The sequence below is a fragment of the Nannobrachium achirus genome (assembly GCF_963921795.1).
Source record: "Nannobrachium achirus genome assembly, chromosome: 8".
In the NCBI taxonomy this organism is placed as follows: domain Eukaryota; kingdom Metazoa; phylum Chordata; class Actinopteri; order Myctophiformes; family Myctophidae; genus Nannobrachium; species Nannobrachium achirus.
This window is the reverse complement of record NC_137817.1, coordinates 66306248-66319531: the sequence shown is the minus strand read 5'-3', so window position 1 is coordinate 66319531 and position 13284 is coordinate 66306248.

Genomic DNA, 13284 nt, shown 5'->3' with positions numbered 1-13284 from the left:
TAGCGGTGCCGGTGCAAATTCAATCTCTTTCATAGATCCTTCACGCATAGGCCTATATAAAGTAGCAAGTAGGCTAGCAAGACTAACAAGCTGTGTGTGTGTGTGTGTGTGTGTGTGTGTGTGTGTGTGTGTGTGTGTGGGGAGAGAGCTCGCTAGAGATGTTGCATCTGTCCAAAAACAAAAAGGTCTCATCTCACAGTGCACTCTAACTTCTTCATATGTTAAACTTGGTCACACACAGGTTTGAGTGATTAGGCTACTTTGTCTGATGTGAAAACATTGTGATGGATAAAGACATGGATGTTACCTTGTGTGTTGGATCCAGTCAATTTGAAGAAAGTAAATAATCCAGCGTTTAATTTGAGGTGAGGAGAATAAGAAAGCACAGGACTACGTTTTCATCACAACTGCTTGGCTGTAGACCCATTCTATAGCCTATTATGTCATTTTATCATTCAGACCAGCTGACTGGAGTGAGAGCTTAATTGAAATGAACTACATTGCGCAGTGAACTGGAATTAGGTGTATGATTAATCGTCTCGACAGCCCTAACTATAAGTTAAGGTTTTAGGCATAATTTGACTGTGGTAAATGTCATGTTGTTAGGGGAGGGTCAATCTTTTTTTTTTTAATGCCAGGGGAGGGTCATTGATTTCCCCCCCAATTGAGAGGGTGGGTCCTGGCATTTTTTATCAGGGCTTATGCAATTTCTCCAGTAACACCCCTCAATAAAAATCGACCCCTCCCTAAGAGAAAGCAAATAGAAAGAAATGTAGACTGTATGTAATCCAAATGACTCGAACTCTACACACCTTTCTCTTGTGGTGGAAGAGGCTCTCAATTACATCTATTTGACGTCTCCCACCAATTGGCTGTCCAGAATGTTGCCCCATTCGCTCTACAGCCCTACACACTTTATTGTCACATCACAGCATTACAGATGTAAAACAGAAAAAAATAATTATTATTAATAATTGTAACTAGAAAAGAAAATTTCTAAGAAATTTTAAGTGTGCCTGCAGCTCGCTAAGTCTGTGCAACCTTGTGTAGCGGTTGGTGTTAGCATTAGCGTTACATTTTTTAACATTAGCATTTTTTGCATAAGCTTTAACATTATGGTTCTTCATGACACCACCCACATGTCTGTACGACAAACGGATCATGAGATAAAGGGTCTTTTGTAATGGTGTGCTATTAACTTTCTTTCCAATCCGCGTTACCATGGCGAATTTTTTTTGAGAAAAAGAAATTGAGAAAAAAAAACATTTTGAGAAAAAAACATTTTTTGAGAAAACATTTTTTTTGAGAAAAAAAATTTGAGAAAAAAATTTTTTGAGAAAAAAAAATTGAGAAAAAAAAATGAGAAAAAAAAATTGAGAAAAATTTTTTTTGAGAAAAAATAATTTGAGAAAAAAAAATTAAGAAAAAAAAAAAAATTGAGAAAAAAATTTTTTTGAGAAAAAAAAATTGAGAAAAAAAAATTTAAGAAAAAAAAATTGAGAAAAAAAAATTTGAGAAAAAAAAAATTTGAGAAAAAAAAATGTTTTGAGAAAAAAAAAGTTTTTGAGCAAAAAACATTTTTTGAGAAAAAAACATTTTTTGAGAAAAAAACATTTTTTGAGAAAAAAACATTTTTTGAGAAAAAAAAATTGACCAGCCGCGAGTCTGTACAACAAACGGTTCATGAGTTATAGAGGCACTTCCTGTTTGGCAAAGGGCACTTCCTGTTATAGCGGGGGTGGGGCTTAATCAATTACAGCTCATCCCTATTGGCTGGAAAAAGACCAAAGTTGTGTGTGCATTTAAAAGTTTAAATCACGTTGCTAGGCAAAAGTATGGCAGAGTTATGTGGCGCCAAAGTTTCTGGGTTTTTTTCGGAGTCCCCCATTCTAAGTCAATGGGGTTTTTGGGCGTCGTTTTTTGCGAATTACATCGCAATCGTATCGCGGATCGGAAAGAAAAGTAATAGCACACCATTCCCGGCCGAGCCGCACATTTTGATGTGTATATTGCGGGGGTGGCGTAAATCGTGCGGCAGTTATTACGTGCCGAAATTTCCCCCATTCTAAGTGAATGGGGTTTTTTGGCGTCGTTTTTTGCGAATTACGTCGCAATGGTAACGCGGATCGGAAAGAAAAGTAATAGCACACCATTCCCGGCCGAGCCGCACGTTTTGATGTATATATTGCGGTGGTGGCGTAAATTGTGCGGCACTTATTACGTGCCGAAATTTGCAAGAACATTACCGACCGACCGACCGACCGACCGACTTAAGTATGGCGGATTACAATAAGTGTTCTGCTATTGCATAGCAGGCACACTTAATAATAATAATAATAAACTATAATACAGGTCAATCATACATAGTTCTGCATCTTATGCAAAAATTAATAATAACCTACTGACCTTCCTCAGTTTTTTTGACATCATGGACAAGCTTGTACTGCTTGCCACAATCTGGTCATCAAACATGTCCACATGTCTGAGCCGGAGGCCCTGTGAGAATCTGTAAAACGCATACAGCACATAATACATGTTCACGTTTAGTTCAATTAATTTATTCTAAAAGAAGAAAAAAAAAATCCCCCCCCACTTAATTTTATATTTATTTAGTGGTATAAAATGTTTTACCAGTACATTATTGCATCCACCGACAGAGGGACAGTTGTGAATTTTGGAACAAAGACTTGTGCCTAATAGATTTCACAATCTTCTTCCCTCTATGGGCTGATTGCTGGCATGTCCTTAGAAAAATCAAAGAAAGTGTAATTGTTAAAGAGATGATGCAGTATACAAACTAGATGAATGCTAATAATCTGAAGAAGAAAAACACAGACTTATGTTGAATAAACGGCACCGTCACCGTAACTATGTTAGCCAGGTTCCCCAGGTTCTATGCACTCATCCAAAAATTCAGGAAACATTCATTTCTAATTATTAATAACAACTCAAAACACACAATAATGGGGAGAAATTACGAATACTAGTGGGACAGGGGGCACTAGGGACATCTGGGCACCATACTTTTTATTTTATTTGATTTGAACATTTTATTGGAGGATTAAACACTTGAGATGCAGCATCTCGTCTTCCAGAGTGTCCTCAGGCTCAACACACAAACAATGACATGATACAATCACATAACAATCACAATACATTGACAAAACATATAAGGGCTCTCACATGCACCATCCCAGACCATTCTACATCTGTTACACATCATCAAAAGATAATAATGATAAAAGTAAAAATGAAAAAAATAAACTGTCCAAATAAAATGAAAACATCAATTATATAAAACAAAAATCAAAAACAGGAACAGTTGCATTTAAGTAAATCAAACAAAGACATTTTGAAAAGAGCAAATGAGGTAATTGATCTAATTGCAAATGAACGTCTCCCAATTTCTGTCTGTATATTACCTGGTACTTCAAAATAGAATTTCTTAATGGATATCTCGAACTATAGGGACATAAAAGCTGCTTCAAATATGAGGGGTAATTAAAATAAATACATTTGAAAATAAAAAGCAACCAATGAAACTGTCTTCTAGCATGAGGAGATAACCAGTTGAGCGAATCATACAGAACACAATGATGTGTAAGGTAGGGACACCTGAGTACAAATCTACAGATACTATTGTAGGCTACAGTTAATGAATGAAGATGTGTCTCTGACTTTGTTATGACTGGGCATCTGGATGAGTGGGCACCTGGACATCTGGGCAATAGGGACTTGTGGGCATTTGGACGAGTGGGCACTTAGTGGCGGAGACATCTGGGCACCTAAATTAGGATTGCTCACATGTTCTTAGTGCCCAGATCTCCCATCATTGCCTGCATTTGAATTGGGACTTGGGACTGGGAACATAGAACCTGGGGAACATAGGGAGGACCCCAAATAAACCTACCCAAATTAGGTTACACCAATGGAAAAAAAAGAAACAATTATTGTTGTAAGGCAGATCAAGCAGACACTGGTAGCCTATTGACATTAATTGCTGGCCATGTTCACTATTCTCAGCTGCTTTGAAAAAAGCCATGCCAGTGGTTCTCAGGGGACCATGGGTCCTAATCACGGGTGCACTGTAAATAATGCCCTGATTAAATTAAGAAAAAAAGAATCTAGCCTTAATTATCTCATATCAAGCAAAACAATCTGCCAATGGGGTAAGCTTTTCATTTGCTTAGAATTCCTAAAACTAGCAACACATTTCTAGCCACTGAACGAGCATATCGATTCTCAAAACTAGAAAAAAAATGCCTGCTTCTAAAGCAAGGGTTAGCTTAATATAAGCAATGAAGACTATGGGCTCGATTAAGAAGACGGTAATTAACGCCCGTGCTAAGGAGATGCCGACTGCCGACGATCGCGTTTGACGCATGAATAACGATCAGCAGCTGATTATGTGATTTGCGCTGATCAAATTGTGCGCCAAGCGCACGGAAGAATTATGCATGGGTGTGTTTTACCTGAAAAGCGGATAGCTTGACCCCGGTAGGTACATTCACCAATCAGAAGCTTGTCCGTCATTCCGTTTAACTGGCATAAAACCAGAGGATGGAGGGGCTAATGCTTATTCACATATCACAGTGATATCATGCTTGATATCTCACACTCAATAAGGTCTGTTTTATTAGAACCGTATAGAGAAGAAAAGGCGAGAGAGAGAGAGAGAAGGCTATATTAATATAATACTTTTTTTGTCACGTCCACATCTATTTGTCTCTCTCATCTCATGCCAGCGTGTCAGTGTGACATAGGCTGGCCTTGTTGAGTGAACAATGGACGTATATTGGCCTATTAATTAATAGGCTACAGAAAGGCACGGCGGCCTTTCTGTAGCCTCCTGCCCCCCCCCCCCCCCCAAAAGGAATCTAGCCTAATTAAACAAAATAAAACATATCCCACCTGATTTCGTTTGACATTGAGTACAGTAATAATAAATACATTTCATTTATTATTTAGAAATTTACATTTGTAAAATTAGACCAAAAATGACAGAGATGTAAAAGAATAGGGCTGTTTAATTAATTAATTCAGCGCCTAGGTGATGGCAGCCAGACGTATGCCCTCGGGCTGCTGCATGTCCTTGCACTGTAGCACATACTGTACATGTGTGTGTCCGAAAAAAACATATTTAGACCTAAAAGCTGTCAACATGCCATGTATAGCCTATAGTGCTTTGAGAGCTTTTTTTTTTTCTTCTTTGGCTAAATTGGCATGACGCATCGCGATCAGCGATCACGCATCTATATGAAGCAAAGCAAAACAGCAGATTGATTCCTCATAGATCGGGCAATTATGAAGCGATTTTAAAAATTGAAAGCGATCCATCCATGGTCCTGTGAATGTGCTTTCCATGCCGACACCAGCCATCTATTCATGCACAAATTACAGCAGGCAAAAATCCGCTCTTGCCAACCTATAATAATTACATAAAAGAAATCTCCGAAGTCCCATATTAGCGTGATATCTTTCATGGGGGAGCCATATGACTGGTACAGAAGAAGGAATGGATTTTTTGTTTTGTTTTAATCAGACCAGAATGAAGAAATGTGGCTAGGGTATACAGTATAGGCCTGCTGCTGTTTCTTGTGAAGCAAGGCTGCTGCCGCCCAGTCTCATGTGGGCATAAACATGTCATTTAGCGCATAAAAGGTGAAGAAAGCACGTCTAAGGATATGCGTTATTTGTTTCAGTTACTCGACCTTCATAATTGCACTGGGCGCACAGCGCAGGTTGATTTACATACGTTACCTCCCCATACCTTAAATATGCGTGCGGGCGCCGCACAGCGCGTTGATATGACTTAGCTCCCACTTCTTAATTGCAAAACAACGCATATGAGCGTGTTGCTCGCCACAATCATATGCGACCGGACTTAAATACTACACAAGCTTACATTAAGAATCTATTTCTTCAAATAAGCACAATGAAAAGTCTTAAATGAAGACACCAGAAGCCCTTTTCAAGGATTTATTTGCTGCAAAAGCCTGGTTGCATTTTAATTTTATGTAAACATGCAAAATGTAAACTTAAAATTATTGTAAAAACAAAGTGCATGTAAAACAGTTAAGGTTAGGAGATGGAGACAGTGAAGGAGCAGTGAAGTCATGATGTCACTCGCTCATCCCCCGGTTCATGGAAGGAATTTCTCTATGGAGACTAACTAACATTGAGTCATCTTAAAATCGTCATAAGCATTGCGGTCCAAAAATAAACAAACATGTCCTCGATAGTGTCAGGGAGGTGGCTCACTCATAAATACAGTCCGTTTCTAGCGAAAATGTAACTAATTCTGCGACAGTAACATTAGCATTTTCACACCATCAGCTGATTCTTCATATCCATATGAGTCAAACTGTGGAGATCATTTGTTTATGTTTGGAACACAGTTCTTATGACACAATATGAAGTCTATGGGAATTCAGAATGGGGGGAAAAATTTAGGATGGGTAAATGACGTCAGACTTCACTGCTCTAATAGTGGGCTGGATAATTAAAGCCGGTGCTAGATAATATCAATAAAATGTAGGCGCTCCGTTCCCTAATCAACACATTGCCTTCGCCCCAAACAAAATGCCCCCCCCCCCCCCCCCCCCACAACATCGCCCCCGAACAAAGTCTGAGATTAAATGTTTGCAGGACCAAGTTAAAACAGCAGATCTTATAGCTCACAACGACCCAGCTTTACATCTGCACACCCACTGACTGAGGTAGTCCTTCCCATTCAGCCAAGAACTTTTTGTAAGCATGGGTGGCATCTCCCTCGTGCATGACATCATGGAGGACTTACGTTTGTAGAACTGAGAGCACTGTAGAGACACTTGGGGTACATCAGGTGCAGGGCGTAGTAATACGCCATGAGGTACATGAGTCCCTTTTGAAAGTCCTCTTTCTCAAAGGTCAACACTGGCATGGTCCCAACGCAGAGCAGGCAGTTGTCTTCACCGACAAGGATGACAGGACTGGCCAGAGGACGCTGATGAAGGAAGCTGTTGGGGTCTTCAGTAGGCTGGTCAATGGACAAGTCAATGAAAAAGATAAGAAAACCTGTGAAAACATGACCAAATGATACTTCTACTTTGAATTGAGCAAACATGTTTAATGACCAAATTAAACCCCACTAAAGTATCTTTCAATAAACAAGGGTTTCAATAATCAGAAAAATTCCGCAACTTTTACTTTATGCAGAATATCAAGGACTACTTTATAAACTATTTAAAAAAATACATAAATCCTGAACAGTAAATAAAGCTTGTTAAATACTACTAAATAAGGACTGTTGTTCAAGGGTTGGAACTAGGACCCGCCACAGTGGTGTCTGAATGGACTTAAACCGGGTTGTCTAACGATATGGTCAAGGTAGTCGAAGGTTTGTGCGGTACAAGGATATCTGGGTTGTAAGGCCAGATATCTTGGGAACTGAATATGAGTTGGTTGAGGTTGAAGTGTCCTTGGATGTCTTGAGGGTAGAATCATGGATGAGTCTGTGTCCGTTGTCCATTGTCCGATGTCCTATCGTCCAGTGTCCGACGTCCTGTGTCCTATTGTCCAGTGTCTGATGTCCTGTGTCCTATTGTCCTGTGTCCGATGTCCTGTGTCCTATTGTCCAGTGTCCGATGTCCTGTGTCCTATTGTCCAGTGTCCGGTGTCCGGTGTCTTGTTGTCCTGTTGTCCGGTAGTGTCCGGTGCTGAGGGGAGTCCTGTTGGGAGATCCTGGGGAGCGCTGTTGGATCTCACTTGCCCGGAGAATGCAGGCCTTTATATACCCTTCGCTGAGTGGGTCGAGTCATTCCTGTGATGTCAGAGTGACTCAGCTATATCCATATCTGGAGTCTGTGATGTCAGACGTGGAGGTTCAGCCAGCTCCATATATGGAGATCCATGTGATGATATTAATCTCCATATATGGGAATCCAGGTGTTAAACCAACTTAGAAGGTAACAAGCCAGAGGATGTGGAAAGCCTTCGTAACAATGCTACTCTTAAAACCAGTAACACTCCCTAATCGGGAGATAAGCGACCGTAGGTCACTTATCTCCACAAATAGGGCAAAAATGTGTTTTGCCAAAATCTTCCTGATCCATGTTGATGACATGAGTGTAGACATACTGTGTAGTGATTTTCGTGATTTTAGGGCAAAATCTGTAGGAGCAGTGTCCAAAAATGTGTTTTTAAAAATCGGCCTGGAGGTGGCGCTATATGGGAGAGATTCATGTTGATGGGATGAGTGTAGACATAGTGTGTACCGATTTGCGTGATTTTAGGGCAAAAATTGTAGGAGCAGTGTCCAAAAATGTGTTTTGCAAGAATCGGCCTCATGGTGGCGCTAGAAGAGGGCCATGTGAGAAATGAGGGGTGGGGTCTCCGCGCCGGCAAGGCGGACGAATAGGTACCGGCCCCGGCTGTCCCGGTCGCTCCTAGCCGGAGTTACGGCATTTTATGTGAGCTGCAGTGTAGGGGGTCCTCCACTGGGGGCGCCACCACTTTTGCATCCGTTCTGGAGCACCAGGAGTGGGTGGTCCCCGGGAATTCCCCGTGAGCAGCCCCGTGGGGGTGGTCATTTGGTCAGTTTAGCACATTTGGTCATTTTTTACATCTGGGGGTCCCCCAGGGACCTGGGGGTCCCTGGAGCTCCGGGGGTCCTTGGAGGTTGTAGTTTGGCAGGTAAGGAAGGTGTGTGCAAAATTTGGCATGGATCGGGGCAACGGTTGCGGAGATATGAGCAGGGCAAGAGTGTGACGTGTGAGGTGTGACAGACAGACTGACAGACAGACTGACTTACACTGTGCAGGGTTTGATAGTAAATGCGACCTACGGTCGCAACAAATTGGTCACTTTCGTCACTCGACCTTATGTATTTTGAAATTGAACAAAAATAAATGTACTGTGTAGTACAACAGTATATGCACACTCTCACCTTAAAGGAGTAGTTCACCACTTTTCAACCTGTCTTCATATAATAGGTCCTCACTAATGTTCATAATAAAATAGCAAAAATCTTTTTTATTCAGTCTGGGTCTCATAGGAGAGCTGTACTGAAGATGGGAAGAGCTGTGGCAGCGTTCCCAACAGCGACATGGACTGCTCCACTGGGTTTCACAGAAAAGAAAACATTTGGCAGTCAATGCATGAAGAAGACCATGCACCTTAAGTCTAGGACAGGGCGCAGCACAACCTAAAATAGCATAATGATGGTCAATATTCCACGCACAGTTATCAATGACAAGCAGAGTCTATGCTGTGTGTATATGTATATGTATGTATACAAGTCCATAGTATCTCCGAAACCGAACTTGTCAGTGACTTTCCGACGTGCGGATCAGAGCACAAACTGCACATTAACGTTAAGTCAGATGTTATTCACTAATCTGCGCTGTGTGTATAAGAAAGAAACTCTGGCAGAATGCACATTAGATCTGGGATCGGGCCCATTTTTTCTGTCCGTTCCGAACCCGTGTCCGACAGTTTTCTGTCCGACCCGAGTCGACGTCCGAGCATTAATCATGAAAAAGCGTCCGACCCGAGCCGAGGCCCGAACCTTATGTTTTCAACGCTTTTTCGCCTCGTTTCTTTTTCTTTGAGGAAGCCACTGATTTACACTCACTAGCAAACGTGTTATAATGTGCAGTGAGTGCATGCAGCGTGCCTGCTTGTTACCCTTAATAATATTAAGCCACTGTGGCTTGTGAAAGTGTTTTAGATAATTACATAAGTAGGCTACGTTGATTATTAAATAATATAACGTGCACTGCGCGTCTGGTGACTGGTCTGACTGCAGTCAGTGACTCGCTGCAGTCACACACTTAAAATCCTCTTTTACAAACTGTTAATAAAGTATTCACACACAAACCTTTTCCACAGTTCAATCAATATCAAAATGTATTTAGTCTTACCAGCATAGACGAATCTGACATCTGCTTTTAATATCCAGCGTCCACAAACTCCAGTCCACAACAGCGGCCTTGGCCGTCTTTCTTAATCAAAAACTATTATTAATCCAACCCTTATGGTTTATGGGTTTACCGTTTTAGGCTTAGGCTACATTCAACATCAGCCTTTTTAATTATGTCCAATTGTCCATAATGTCCACGAACGAACGCAGCGGCATGGATGAAATTGTCTAGTTGTATGTAGCAGCTTACAAATCGAACTATTTACATTAATCCAACCATTATGGTTTACATGTTGTTAAGGAGGAAAAGGATAGAATCCACCGTGGACGGGTTCAGCGCTGTTCTTCTCTCTTCGACGACTCTTCCAGCTGTACTAAAGTTGCATTCGCTGTGCATGGTTGTCAAGACAACGCACTGAGCGTAGTCACGTGCACCAGAAAGACAAGGAAATAGCACACACAGAGACGATAGTTGTAACGTTTTACACTTTATTTTCTATAAATCAAAATTATGTCCGACCCGAATCGACGTCCGACAATTAATTGTGAAAATGCGTCCGACCCGGGCCCGAGCCCGTCGGGCTTGTCGGGTCCCGCCGGATTTCGGTCGGGTATCCCAGCTCTAATGCACATGGAGTCAAATAACATTGCTTCTCATGGTAAAGAAAATAAAGTCACCATATTATTATTAGATATTAATCCATGTAATAGAACGCATACTATGACAGGATTGAGGTGCATGGTACTATGGGGCAAACAGCTCTAGAGGTATACAAAAAGGGTTTGGAACTAGATTCTTATCCACTCGTCGGAGATCTCCAAATAGAAGTGGGGGCGACCTCACCTTTGCTGACCTTCTGGCTCCGCTTCCAGACTCCCTTTTGGATGGCATAAAACTTGTAGTTCTCGACGAAGCTGTCCCAGCGCTCCATGACTTCTTCTACATACCGGGTATCGTATTGATGGATGATTCGCCTCATCTCATCCAGGGCCTGAAAATACATAATAAATCACAAAACAGGTAAAAAAAAAAAAATCCTGATAAATGTCACAGTGCAGCACCGAATGCCACGCTGCAAGCTTCTTTTTTTTTCATTATTTTTTTTAATAATGAGCATATTTGGGGGGGGGGGGTAGTTGCTGCTGCTGCTGCCAACGACTGTTCAGGAGACAGTGATGTGAGAGACGGTTCAAGTGCTGAGGTGAGACAAAGCACACATTTCAATTCTCAGTCGCCACGACCGATTTCTATTGTTTTGGAAACCATAGAAATCAGCAGGTCTTTTATGGAAGCAATATTGAGCTCCAAAAATAGCAGATGTACAAGCTCACAGCGGTTGGTTGTTTAATTTGGATAAAATTGGGACGAAATATTTTCCCAAATATGGGGGGAAAAAATTACGTCTGACATCATAGATGTCTTAACCACATGAGACTCACACAATATTTCCATATATGGGCATTCCAAGCTATGGGCTTAAAATTGATGACATCAGGGATCTCCATATATGGACATATAAGGGACAAAGACGAATTGTGATGTCACAACAATGTGATGTCATAGGTCAGCTATAGACATAAACATAGGCATTATCAGACCTCTGACAGGCGTTACTGACAAGATCTGAGGGACCTGACTGACGGTACCTTGTTGAACATATTTTGGTCAGTCATACTTTTCTGTGTTCACTGTTATTGTATGCAGACACAAGCACTCATACATTTGTTTTTTTGTAAATAGCTCATTTCTACATCTGAGTAGTAGAGCAGCTGAATGGCAACCGCAAGGTTCCCCGTTCGATCCCGGGCTCCCCCAGAGTTGGTGTTGAAGTGTCCTTGAGCGAGACTCTGAACCCTTAATTGCTCCCATGAGCAGCTTGGTGCCTTGCATGGTTTCCTCCACCATTGGTGTGTGCATGGGTGAATGTCATACACATCTATGTAAAGCTTGTTGGATTAATAGCGTTAAATAAATGCACCATTTACTAGGGTTGGGTACCGAAGTCGATACTTTGAATGTTGCCGAACGCATGACGTCAGTACTACCGGGTATCGTTTCATGTAAAAACAAACGATACCTCGTTTTGATACTCTTGAACGCACTGCGGTGGCTGGTCGCATGTGTAACAGTTGGGTTGCTGAACGTTTAATGCTTTAGTATACTCGTTACTGTGAAAATAAGCAACAACTGAAAATAGCTGACAGTAGCCTATGTTATTATGATGATCCAACGTCTCTGCCTGTGACACTGTGTGATCATCATCACCTCTCCTCTCCCCCTCCAATCGCTTGCGGCTGCACGCAGCAGTTCTATACGGTCAGAGAGCGTCCCCACTCTTTACGTGAAGTGAAAGGCTTTCTGTATCATCTCAAAACCAGGATTGGTAGTTGCGGGATGCATAGATGCATGTGTCTGTAGTTCCAACCATCTGGAAAAAGTAATCGATCGGTTGAAACAAACCTTTTAACCCTTAAGTTCTGTTCAGATTCACTACACCTTCGTTCTGTTCGGGTCATTTTGACCCGGGGGATATTTGGTTTAAAAAAAACAACACTAATATAATTTTTTACTTAACAAATCATCATGATACATTGACTTTGACTCAATACCAATCAATTCCTATGATATATATGGTAAATGTTTGCATTTCTGCTTTGCTATATCACATTAAACACTGAAAGAGCTAGGCGTTTTTAACGATTTAGCTGAAATTCATGTAAAAAAACTACTTTATTTAATACTGGGCAATATTGCTCATGCTTATAGGACAAAATGAAAATCAGACAATATTTTTATGAACTTTTTTTTTTTTTTTTTCAACATGCCCATTAATTGAATACTTGTGGTTCAAGAACAGGACATCAAGAGCTGAACACACATGTGAACGTCACTTGAACGTATACACTAGGACAGGTTTTCAAACACTTTGGTCTCAGGGAACCCCTGTAAACAACATTTTTATCCACAGCACCCCTGAATTACAGTGTAACTTTACAGCACCTTATGTTTATGTAAAATAATGTAAAATTTCCCCTAAGATACAGTACCGTCACAAGGAAAACTTCAGATAAGTGAGGGGTGAGGGTGAGGTCAGGGGAGGGGTGAGGAGGAGAGGGGGTGGAGGGTGTGTGGGGGGGTGAGGGCGACAGGAGGGGGGAGGGGGGGTGAGGAGGTGACTGTGTGTCTGTGTTAGTATACAGTATACATGCTTTCTTTTATTTCTGTGCATCTGGGGTGGCGGGGGAGGCGGGGTGGGAGGGAGATGGGGGGGGTTGGGTTGGGGGGTTTGGAGGGGAGGGGGTAAGGGTGAGGTGAGGGGGGTTGAAGGGAAGAGGGGTGGAAGGGGTTAGGGGGTGATTGTGTATCTGTGTTTGTACATGAT